Here is a 13,111-nt window from a genome sequence, read left to right as displayed (position 1 = left end):
ACAACATCAATTGTGAATTCAAGCTTCAACGTTAATTAATTTCAAGCTTCAAGTGACTCAATTTCAAGCTTCAAGTAACTCAAGTTCAAGCTTCATCCTATGACAAGATCTCAAGCTTCGTGAACTTCAAAGATGACTATTAGCTAAAGAAAAAGAAGTTTCAATGTTCATACATTATGTATAAGGTATGAATGACCCTAGATTGACAATAAGGTAGGTTATTTTGAATACATAATTCAATTAGATCATTTTATAAGTGAATAGACTATTTCTCGACTAGTCTTGGACTCTGTTCGACAAGTCCTAGCACTGACCCGACCAGTCCAAGAAATTCCTCGACCAATCCCAAGTCTGTTACAAAATTTTAGAATTTTTTGTTAAGCCTTAACCAGTCCTGGAGATTGCTCGACCGGTCATGTGAATAGTGCTCGACACGTTCTCGACTAGTCTTGCAGCCTCGACTCAAAGTCCAGTAACTAAATCAGGTTCCACACGACCAGTCGTGGAGGTCCCTCGACCAGTCGTGCATAGCTTACGGCCAGTCGTGGAACAACTTTATCTTATCGCGCTCAAAATTTCAAAAATTTATTGGTCCTACGACCAGTCGTGGTGTCCTCAGGACCAGTCGTGAACATGATTTCTTCACTTATAAATAGAGCACGAATTTCAGAGTTTCACATCAAATTCAAGATAAATCAATACGTCACTCTGAGAGATAAGTTAGTCATCTTTTTAAGCTATATTGTGCTCATTTAATATTCTCTTAATTTAACTTTGTTATATTTAATTTTGTATTCTATATTCCATTTATATTTGAAGAAGGGATTGAGAATTGCCCTTTTCTTGGAATCAAAATCAAATAGAGTTAGCCCAACTTGATTTAATTTAAAATCAATTTAGAACCTAGAACCATTTCATAAGTGAGTTTGGACATTGAACTTTTACGTTGAACTTATACTCTGATTTGGTTCTTCCAGGCGGCATCAAAAAGAGAATATTTAGGTATTTTACATTATTGTAAATTTCCGTTTTGGTTTTTGAGATTGTGCCAGAAAAATCTCTTTTTTGGTTTGTTTGAGGTTATCTAGAAAACTCAAAGTGTGGGGTTTTTTGAATTGTGTAAGCCCACTTGAAAGACAATTGTGAGGGTTTTAGATGAACCTGGAAAAACCTATTTTCATAGTGAACGCTAACATCCACTGTGTGAGGATATTAGGAGTGGAGTAGTTATGTGGCTATTTTTCTAAACAGTTGGTGTAGACACAAGCGAACCACTATAATTTCTGGTCTTGTGGATTGATTGTTTATATTCTTTTTTTGGATGGTTGTAATTTCCCTTTTTGCATTGTGGAGAATGTTGTAATTTCTTTTATGCAAGTGTGGAGAATGTTGTAATAGCGTAGATTTCTTTCCTTGCTATTTATTTCTTTATTTCTCTGTATCAGTTTGAGTTTTTGATACATAAACCGTTCTAGTAAAGTTGTCCTGTCATAAACCCTTAGTTTTTATGGTGTAAGGTTGTCCTTAGAACAACATCTGTATCAACCTCTCAATACTCGTTCATTTGAGGTTATCTTTAAATTCAGCATTGTGGGATTGTCTATTGCTGTCTGTATTTAATTTATTTAAATTTCGTTGTTATTTTTTAATTTGGCATAGTCCTATTCACCCCCCCCCCCCCCTCCAAGGACATATAGCTCTGCCTTTTCAATTACTTTGACTTACTTGCTGAAAACATGCAATCATGGGACACCTCCTTAAGGCCCACAACTTTTATGTCAACTCAATCAAGGGAGAATGGAGGAATGTATGTCTTGAGGGAAGACGATGACATGAGTGCTAGGGTAGCTAATCTCACGAGGAAATTCGAGGTCATGGAACTTAAGAAGGTAGAAATGGTCAAAACCGACGAAGCTGTGGAAGTTACTTGCGGTATTTGTGCTAGCAACATACACTTAACATAGGATTGCCCTACAATTCCCGTGTTTCAAGAGTTGTTGCATGAGCAATCAAACACTGTGAATAGCTACCAACGACCATTTAGTGGACCCATCTCAAATGCATACAATCCCAGCTAGAGGAACCATTCGAACTTCAATTGGAGAAATGGATAGACGGCTACCCCTTAAGAGACCCTTTCTCAACTCCTCAATCAAAGGAGGCCTCAAGAGAACATGGTTTAGAAATTTATGCAAAATCAAGAGCAATTTAATCAGAATACGTTACAAGCATTCTAGTATATCAAGACAACTTTGGGAGTATTTGCATCGTCTATCCAAATATAGAGTCACAACTAGCCGTTAGGGAGAAATGGGCTCTTCCAGTCCAACCTCTTCCTAACCCAAAACAATAATGTGAATTAAGTGACCCTAGCTCTTCAAACCATATAGAGCAAGCTAAATCTATCACCACCCTCAGAAGTGGAAAGACAATCGATAAGACCATCGCAACGATGGTTGATAAGCCTAAGAACTCAGAAGAAGTTGAGAGGGATGATGGATCTAGCAATGCTCCACAAGAAAAACAACCGGAAAGGCAATACAAGCTGGTTGTTCCATTTCCCCAATAATTGATTGCACTAAAACATCCATATAATACTCAGGATATTTTAGATGTTTTAAAATAGGTGAAGGTCAACATTTCTATTTTAGATGTCATTAAACAAATACCCTCATATGCCAAGTTCTTGAAAGACCTTTGTATAGATAAAAGACGACAAAGTATCTAAAAGAAAAATTTTCTATATGAGAAAGTGAGTGCCATCCTAACGCAAGACGCGCTACAAAAATACAAAGATCCTGGTAGCCCAACCATCACTTGTGTAATTGATAATCACCGGATTGAGCATGCACTTTTGACTTAGGAGAAAGCGTAAATCTGATTCCTTACTTGGTCTACGAACAGCTCGGACTTGGTGAATTAAAACCCACCAGGACCATACTTCAATTAGCTGATCATTCAATTCGTATACTGAGAATAATGATCAAGGACGTGTTAGTCTAATTTGATAAATTCTACTATCCAGTAGATTTTATTGTCTTGGATACACAACCCATCATGGACACAAACACTCAAATTCCAGTCATCTTAGGCCGCCCATTCCTAGCTATAACAAATACAATCATCAATTGTAAGAATGGAATCATGATATTGACTTTCAGGAACATAATATTAGAGCTGAATATCTTTAACATGTGCAAACAACCTGAGGAAGTTGACGATGCCCACGAAGTTAACCTGATTGATTCGTCCGTGAAAGAAAGAGCTTGACTCTTTACTCTAATGCTCTAGAGACGTGCTTGGCCCACTCCCCTGATTTGGATGATGACATGATTAGGGAGATGGACGTCTTGCTTGATGTGATACCTGGCTGATCTTAAATATGCTTAATTAGGTCAAGATGAGACATATCTGGTGGTGATTTCATCCCACATTGATGAAGAACAACCCCAAACCGATACAATGCCTCTACCATCTAGTCTCAAGGCACCGAAGCTTGACCTAAAATAATTACTGGCTAATCTTAAATATACCTAATTATGTCAAGATGAGACATATCTGGTGGTGATTTCATCCCACGTTGATGAAGAACAAGAGAGAATGCTCATTGCTACTCTGAAAGAACACAAAGGAACCATTGGATGGACAATCGTGGACCTCAAGGAAATTGATACTTTAATTTGCACTCACCGCATGCACCTTGAGGATAATGCGAAAACGTCTAGACAACCACACCACCAACTACATCCAAATATGTGGTTAAAGCCGAGGTGATCAAGTTATTGGATGTGGGTATCATATACCCAATATCTGATAGCCAATGGGTGAGTCCAACTCAGGTGGTTCCCAAGAAGTCCGGGATCACCATCATAGCCAATGCGGAGAATGAACTCGTGCCAACTAGAGTTACTATTGGTTGGAGAATGTACATTGACTTAAAAAAATTAAACATTACCACTAGGAAAGACCACTTTCCTTTGCTTTTCGTTAACCAAATCTTAAAAAGGTTAGCTGGTCATTCATAGTACTATTTTTTGGACAGTTATTCTGGCTATAACCAAATAAAGATGGCCCTTGATGACCAAGATAAGACAATGTTTACATGTCCCTTTGGCACTTTTGCATACCGATGGATGACATTCAGGCTATGCAATGCTCCCGCCACATTCTAACAATGCATGTTAAGTATCTTCTCAGACATGGTGAGGCAAGTTTTAGAGGTATTCATGGACAACTTTTTTGTCTTTGGTATATCTCTCAGCCAGTGCCTTAACAATCTTAAACTTGTGTTGAAAACATGTAAAGAGAAGAAACTTGTGCTTAATTGGGAAAAATGTCACTTTATGGTTCGTAAGGGAAAAGTGCTTGGACATATTATATCGTCCAATGGAATCGAGTGGATAAAGGCAAAATTGATCTTATCTCTAACCTACCTCCACCCCAAAAGCATACATGAGGTGCGTTCCTTTTTAGGACACATTGACTTTTATAGAAGATTCATTATGGACTTCAGTCACATATCTCGTCCTTTGTGCAATCTTCTTCAAAATGATTCTTCGTTTGAGTGGTCTGAAGAATGCAAAAAAGCTTTCTTTAAGCTTATGGGCATGTTGACTAGCATTCCGATCATGCAGCCACCCGACTGGAGCCTCCCTTTTGAGATCATGTGCGAAACTAACGATTATGCTATTGGGGCATTATTGGGCCAAAGAAAAGAAAAAAGCCATATTTTATCTACTACATAAGTATAATGCTATACTCTACCTAGATGAATTATTCTACTACGAAGAAGGAACTCTTAGTCGTAGTCTTTGCACTTGACAAGTTTAGGTACTACTTGATAGGATCCAAGATCATAATATTCACGGACCACTCAACACTGAAGTACCTTCTTTCTAAGAAGGACACCAAGCCTCGTTTGTTGAGATGGATCCTTCTACTTCAAGAATTTGACATAGAGATTTATGATAAGAAAGAAGTAGAGAACGTAGTAACTGACCATCTTTCCAGACTTTTCATATCAGATTCCATTGAGACGACACTTATTGATGACACATTCCCTGATGAACAACTTTTCACTGTCTCCCATTTACCTTGGTTTACTGACATTGCAAATTATCTTGCTACAGGTATCACACTAACACATTGGACAAAGCAAGATAAGAAGAAAATTTTCACCGAGGTGCACAAGTATATCTGCGAAGATTCATACTTGTTCAAGTATTGCCCAGATTAGATCATAAGGAGATGTGTTCTTGACGAAAAACATCAAACTGTCATCTCCTTCTATCACTCTCATGCTTGTGGCAGCCACTTTTTGGTTAAGAAGACCACAACAAAAATTTTGCAGTTTGGCTTTTATTGGCTCACTATGCTCAAAGATACAAATAAATTTTGCAAAGCTTGTGAGCATTATCAAAAGTTAGGTGGGTTGTCCCATCGAAATATGATGCATTTGAAACTCATTCTTACTATTGAAGCATGTGATTACTAGGGCATCGATTTCATGGGATAATGACTATCGCAAGGTCGAAGTGATTCTATGTCAGAATAATGACCAACGCACGGTCATTAAGTTCTAGACAGAAAACACCCTTTCTCGATTTGGAACGCCCCGAGTCATTACAAGTGATGGTGGAACCTACTTTTGCAATAGGCTATTTGAAACATTAATGAAGAAATACGTGATTTCGCATAAAGTGAGTACCCCTTATCACCCACATACAAGCGGTTAATCAAAATTTTCAAATAAGGAGATTAAGCAAATCTTGGAAAAAATAGTAAACCCCGATTGTAAATATTGGTCAATTCGATTGACTAATGCATTATCGGCATACCGTACTGCATATAAAACCCTAAAGCAATGTCTCCCTTTAGACTTGTCTATGGGAAAGTGTTCACAACCCCAAGTGTAGGGTCATGGTGTAGTAATAATTTGGTGAGACAGAGGTCGAATCCACAGGGGCTAAACTTGTACATATTCTGAAAATAATTAGAACTAGAACTAGAAGAATATCTAAATCTAAATATGGAATAAAAGAGAATAATTGTGAATGGGATTTCAATAATCAAAAGGGAACTAAGGTGCCAAGGATCCACTTGTAGCTATCAGGATACTACCTTACTTGATTAAAGAAACACAATTGGAATTAGAGTCTTATCCTATCCAATTGGAAGATGAAGCAATTAAACCAAATCTAAACTTTTCATTGACCTACACACACATGAAGGAGTATTGTGATGATTGGAAGGAATTTCATCATCCTACCATGCCCAGGAGACGATGGTGAACAACAGGATTTATAAATCTCACAATCTCAAAATACGAAAAGAAGATATTCAAAGCCATCACAATATTTATTGTAATTTGAGTCACAATAAATCATAGAAAATTGAAAATATTTCTTAAATTCAAACTGAAATCAATGAGGTTTAAGAAAAACCAGAATGAAGGCAAGAAAATCATCCTAACACACTACAAGCTTAACCTCTTAGCCCTAGCTAAGAGGTTTAGCCAACACGCTACAATCGACTTACTCACTCTTTCTGATTCTTCCTCATGTGGGGCTTTGTTAGGTCTATCATTCTCAATTTCTTCTAGGTCCTTAAGCTTTTCATCCCTCACTAGAATAGTTTTGTCAATAATCTTCCCACTCCTAAGAGTGGTGATAGACTTAGCCTGCTCCATCTGATTTGAAAAGCTTGGGTCATTTATTTCATGTTGCAGTTTTGGGCTGGGGAGAGGCTGGACTGGAAGGATCCCTTTCTCCCTAATCGAATTTTTGATATCAAGCCCTTGTATGGCCTTTGAAAGGTCTTGAAAGGCTTACAGCATACCCTGATTAAAAACCTCTTGGTTTTGCATGTGTTTTAATACCGGATCCTCTTGAGGTTTCCTTTGATTTAAAAATTGGTTAAGGATCCCTTGAAGAGTAGCAGTTTGTCCATTCCTCCAACAGAAATCTGGATGGTTCCTCCAACTTGAGTTATATATATTTAAGGTGGGTCCACTGAAAGGTCTTTCATAGTTGTTTATGGCATTTAATTGCTCATTTAATATCTCTTGAAAAGTAGGAATTGTTAGGCAATTTTTAGTTGTATGTATGTTGCAACCACAAATATCACAAACAACTTCCGCAGCCTTTTCGGGTTCTGCCTTCTTAAGTTCCATGGCCTTGACTTTCTTATGAGTTTAGCCACTCTTGTATTTATATCATCTTCCTCTTTTAAAACATAAATCTCTCCCCTTTCCTTTGATTGAGTAGGCTTAGAAGTGGTGGGTCTTAGGGAGGTGTCCCATGATTGTGCGTTTTCTGCCAATTGATCAAGGTAATCCCACGCATCATCGGCCTCTTTGTTCATGAATTCACCGCTACACATCATCTCTACGAACTGGCGCATAGGTGAAGTTAATCTGTTATAGAAAAAGCTTATTGTTCACCATATTTCATAGCCATGGTGTGGACAGGAATTTGTGACATCCTTGAATTGCTCCCAACATTGGAAGGTCTCATCTTCTTTTTGCACGAAATTCATGATTACTTTCCTTAAGGTATTCATTTTATGATATGTGAAGAACGTTTTAAGGAACTTCCTTATCATCTCAGCCCATGTGCCAATGGACCGTGGTCTTAAGGAATGTAACTACAACTTAGCCTTTTCTTTCAAAGAGAAAGGAAACAATTTCAGTCTTACTATGTCCTTAGACACGTTTGGGAAGTGTAACGTAGATATTATCTCATTGAACTCTTTCATATGCAAGTATGGACTTTCAGATTCTAGTCCATGAAACTTAGGAAGGAGTTGAATTACCCTCGGTTTAACATCTACAGTTCCTGCATTCAATGAGAATATCATGCAGGAAGGTGTACTCACCCCCGCCGATCGTAAATAATCACGTAGGGTATGAGGCGGGGGTGCATGATGCACCTCATTCTCATCCTGGGCTTCCTCAATTGGGTGTTGAGGTTAATGTGTAGTCATTACTTCTACTAACTCAGAGGATCTCAAGTGGTGTCTAATCCTGTGATGGATAGGCAACCCTTTAACTAATCCTCCTTTATTCAAAAGATGGAGAGTGTTGTCACAAACCCACTTGGGCATGAAACACTCGCAGCCCTCAAGTAACTAAAACAACTAAACCTAAGAAAAAGAAAACTAAAACTTACAGCAAATAAGAAATCTAAAAAGATAAGAGAGAGTTAGAGAGAAGTTACCCGATTAGGGTTGCTATGTTAGAATCCTACAAAATAGAAAACAAAGTTAGTTTCTAAAAACAATTTCAGAAAAATCCTAACCTAAAAGCATAACAGAAAAATAAACCTTAATCTAACCTAATTCTAATACCAATTAATCTCATAAAAACGCAGTCGTAGTCCCCAACAATAGCGCCAAAAACTTGTTCACAACACCAAGTGTAGGGTCGCGATGTAGTAATAACTCGGTGAGACCGAGGTCGAATCCACAGGGACTAAACTGGTACGTATTCTGAAAATAATTAGAACTAGAACTAGAAGAAGATCTAAATCTAAATCTGGAACAAAAGAGAGTAATTGTGAATGGGATTTCAATAATCAAAAGGGAACGAGGGTGCAAAGGATCCACTTGTAGCTATTAGGATGCTACCTTACTTGATTCAAGGAACACAATTGGGATTGGAGTCCTATCCTATCTAATTAGAAGATGAAGCAATTAAACCAAATCTAAACTTTTCATTGGCCTACCCATACAAGGCGTATTGTGATGATTGGAAGGGATTCCATCATTCTATCATGCCCAGGAGACGATGGTGAACAACAGGATTTACCAATCTCACAATTTCAAAATAGGAAAAGAAGATATTTAAAGTCATCACAACATCTATTGTAATTTGAGTCATAATAAATCATAGAAAACTGAAAATATTCCTTAAATTCAAACTAGAAATCAATGAGGTTCAAGAAAAATAAGAATTAAAACAAGAAAATCATCCCAACACGTTATAAGCTTCACCTCTTAGCCCTAGCTAAGAGGTTTATCCAACCATAGATATGATTAGATCTAAAACCTTAAAAGGAAGCATTAAAAATAAATAAGGAAGGAAGAAAAAATCTTCGGAGGCTTCTTCACCCTTTGTGTCTGCTTCTTAAAACCTAATTTATGTTTAAAACTCCTGCATTTTAACGGTGAAAACCACTATTTTCTAAGCTATGGCCCGCCAGATAGTCAGATTGACTTCATTTTTCAGCTCAACGCCTAAAATGAGCTTGGGAATGGGTTGGACGGCGTTAATTAAACTTATATATCAAGGTGGGGCTTGCACGAGTGGCCCACCTAAAAAGGCTAAAGGAATGATTTTTTTTTTGTTGCCGTGAGTAGAACCCACTACCTGTTCACGCTTCAGGCCACGTCCAGCATCCAGAGACGCTGGACGATACATTTCATCAAAATGGGTCCCATGTGTGGGGACCACGGCTGGTGGGTCCCACGTGGATGTGGCCCACTTGACTTGGATCAATTAAATATTTGTGTTTTCCTATCACCACAGGGGGGTATGGTCCATATGATTTGGACGGTTTGGATAAGGCATACATCAAGGTGGGGTCCATCTGAGTGGGCCACACATCACACAAAAAAAAATGAGAGGGAGAGAGAGAGAAGCACCCACTTATGATCTTCTCCTCCTTCTTTCACCAAAGTATGCTAAAACCCCAATGGATGAACTTCAACGGTTGAGATGGATCATGGGTGGTGGAGATGAGAGTTAGGAAGGTGGGCCACACTAGCTTCTCCTCTTAGAAGCCATGGACGTGGGTTGCTTGGAGAGAGGAGCTTGAAAAATGAGAGAGAGGTGTAAGAGAAGTGATGGGAGAGAGGATGGTGAGGTGATGGGAAAGTTAACTTTTGGGATGGCCTTTATGTACTTGGGAATGGGGAGAGTAATGAGTGTACTTTTGACAAATGAGGTGATTGATGTGATGGATTCTCTCAGGATTTGCAACGTGCGGCATTTTCCTCGAAATGAATGCGAGCCCACATCTCCTGGCCAGGGTACTGTATCGGCGTACAAGACGCGGCATCGTCGCCGCGGTCGCACTAGTACAAGTCTCGGGTCAAGCTGACTCAGATATACGAGACATGCCTCAAGGTCATGCGCAAACACCGATAATCGATCGCGGGTCGCCGAAATTCGACCGGGATGACTGCGGAAGCCTACGTAACAGTACGGGCTAGGATGCGGGTCTTACATTTATTGTAATTTGAGTCACAATAAATTATAAAAAATTAAAAATATTTCTTAAATTCAAACTAAAATCAGTTAGGTTTAAGAAAAACCAGAATGAAGGCAAGAAAATCATCCCAACACACTACAAGCTTAACCTCTTAGCCTTAGCTAAGAGGTTTAGCCAACACGCTACAATCGACTTACTCACTCTTTCCAGTTCTTCCTCATGTGGGGCATTGTTAGGTCTATCATTCTCAGTTTCTTCTAGGTCCTTAAGCTTTTCATCCCTCACTAGAATAGTTTTGTCAATAATCTTCCCACTCCTAAGAGTGGTGATAGACTTAGCCTGCTCCATCTGATTTGAAGAGCTCGGGTCATTTATTTCGTGTTACAGTTTTGGGCTGGGGAGAGGCTGGACTGGAAGGATCCATTTCTCCCCAATCGAATTTTGATATCAAGCCCTTGTATGGCCTTTGAAAGGTCTTGAAAGGCTTGCAGCATAACCTGAATAAAAACCTCTTGGTTTTGCATGTGTTTTAATACCGGATCCTCTTGAGGTTTCCTTTGATTTAAAAATTAGTTAAGGATCCCTTGAAGAGTAGCAATTTGTCCATTCCTCCAACAGAAATCTGGATGGTTCCTCCAACTTAAGTTATATATATTTAAAGTGGGTCCACTGAAAGGTCTTTTATAGTTGTTTATGGCATTTGATTTCTCATTTAATATCTCTTGAAAAGCAGGAATTGTTAGGCAATTTTCAGTTATATGTATGTTACCACAAATATCACAAACAACTTCCCCAGCCTTTTCGGGTTCTGCCTTCTTAAGTTCCATGGCCTTGACTTTTCTTGTGAGTTTAGCCACTCTTGTATTTATATCATCTTCCTCTTTTAAAACATAAATCTCTCCCCTTTCCTTTGATTGAGTAGGCTTAGAAGTGGTGGGTCTTAGGGAGGTGTCCCATGATTGTGCATTTTCTGCCAATTGATCAAGGTAATCCCACGCATTATCGGCCTCTTTGTTCATGAATTCGCCGCTACACATCATCTCTACGAACTGGCGCATAGGTGAAGTTAATCCGTTATAAAAAAAAGCTTATTGTTCGCCATATTTCATAGCCATGATGTGGACAGGAATTTGTGACATCCTTGAATCGCTCCCAACATTGGAAGGTCTCATCTTCTTTTTGCACAAAATTCATGATTACTTTCCTTAAGGTATTCATTTTATGATATGTGAAGAACTTTTTAAGGAACTTCCTTGTTATCTCAGTCCATGTGCCAATGGACCGTGGTCTTAAGGAATGTAACTACGACTTAGCCTTTTCTTTCAAAGAGAAAGGAAACAATTTCAGTCTTACTATGTCCTCAGACACGTTTGGGAAGTGTAACGTAGATATTATCTCATTGAACTCTTTTATATGCAAGTATGGACTTTCAGATTCTAGTCCATGAAACTTAGGAAGGAGTTGAATTACCCCCGATTTAACATTTACAGTTCATGCATTCAATGAGAATATCATGCTGGAAGGTGTACTCACCCCCGCCGATCGTAAATAATCACGTAGGGTATGAGGCGAGGGTGCATGATGCACCTCATTCTCATCTTGGGCTTCCTCAATTGGGTGTCGAGGTTAATGTGTAGTCATTACTTCTACTAACTCAGAGGATCTCAAGTGGTGTCTAATCCTGTGATGGATAGGCAACCCTTTAACTAATCCTCCTTTATTCAAGAGATGGAGAGTGTTGTCACAAACCCACTTGGGCATGAAACACTCGCAGCTCTCAAGTAACTAAAACAACTAAACCTAAGAAAAAGAAAACTAAAACTTACAGCAAATAAGAAATCTAAAATTATAAGAGAGAGTTGGAGAGAAGTTACCCGATTAGGGTTGCTATGTTAGAATCCTACAAAACAGAAAACAAAGTTAGTTTCTAAAAACAATTTCAGAAAAATCCTAACCTAAAAGCATAACAGAAAATAAAAAATTGTAAACATCAATGGAGGCTAGCTCACAATCCACATCTAATTTATAATTTGTGAAGTTACTTTCTAATGGGAACATGATAATTTCTTAAAAGTGATTAGGAACCAAGTCTGGAGATCATTATCTACCTAAAAAGGGTTAAAAGAGGAAAAGCGAAATAGCTAAAAAAATAGTGAGATCGAAATTGGCTGCCTTCTATATGCGTTTTAATGAAAAATTCATGAAAAGAAAGAATAAAAGAATGAAAATAGGTGTAAGCCATCGATATAAAATTTAAAGCTGGAAAATTAGTGAAAAAAAAAGAGATAAGATCGGAATCAGTACTTGTGTTGAGCTATCCACTTTAAGGTAATAAACATAATTAACATTATGAAAAGTAAATTAATTTCATGGAATTGTAAGTTAAAGATTATTAAGCATGCTAGAAACTTGATGTTTTGACTTATTCTATTGATTAAGTGATGAATGAGGATTTAGTTCATTTATTGCTACGGATATTAGAATCTAGATTGCCCATGTTTTATATATTTCATGCATTTGAATATCACTCTCATGTGTAAACTTGCACAAAAAATTATTATCTAAAGAAGGTTTGAAATTTGAGATTTTGAGAATTGAGTCTTCGCATGTTTTTCTCAGGACTAGTAAAATGCTGGTTGGGGGGTGTAACACCCCGAACTTTTCAATACTAGAGTATTGAAAGTTCTCGAGTATTACCATAAAATTTAACTTATTATGTACATGTATACGATACCAATCTAGCTATCCTAACCTTACATTTATTCTCCAACACGAATCTGACCGTTGAGAATAATCTTCATTCATAGATCAAGTCATCTGACCATTGATTTTGAGATTGGATCATCATACACCCAAGTATTCTTACTTTTCCATCATAACCAACTGTTCAATGAACTATT

At 38.0% G+C, this 13,111-nt stretch overlaps 2 non-coding genes across 2 annotated transcripts; both read left to right on the top strand.

Annotated features, from left to right (window-relative positions):
• Positions 1-7,450: 7,450 nt before the first annotated feature.
• On the top strand, positions 7,451-7,555 carry LOC131224514 (small nucleolar RNA R71). Its single transcript, XR_009160992.1, has one exon. It is a non-coding gene; the product is annotated as a small nucleolar RNA R71 (small nucleolar RNA).
• Positions 7,556-11,319: 3,764 nt separating this feature from the next.
• On the top strand, positions 11,320-11,424 carry LOC131224417 (small nucleolar RNA R71). Its single transcript, XR_009160903.1, has one exon. It is a non-coding gene; the product is annotated as a small nucleolar RNA R71 (small nucleolar RNA).
• The last annotated feature ends 1,687 nt before the right edge of the window (positions 11,425-13,111 follow it).

Source organism: Magnolia sinica, chromosome 13 (genome assembly GCF_029962835.1).
Source record: "Magnolia sinica isolate HGM2019 chromosome 13, MsV1, whole genome shotgun sequence".
Classification (NCBI taxonomy): domain Eukaryota; kingdom Viridiplantae; phylum Streptophyta; class Magnoliopsida; order Magnoliales; family Magnoliaceae; genus Magnolia; species Magnolia sinica.
This window is presented reverse-complemented; position numbering and strand designations above follow the sequence as displayed.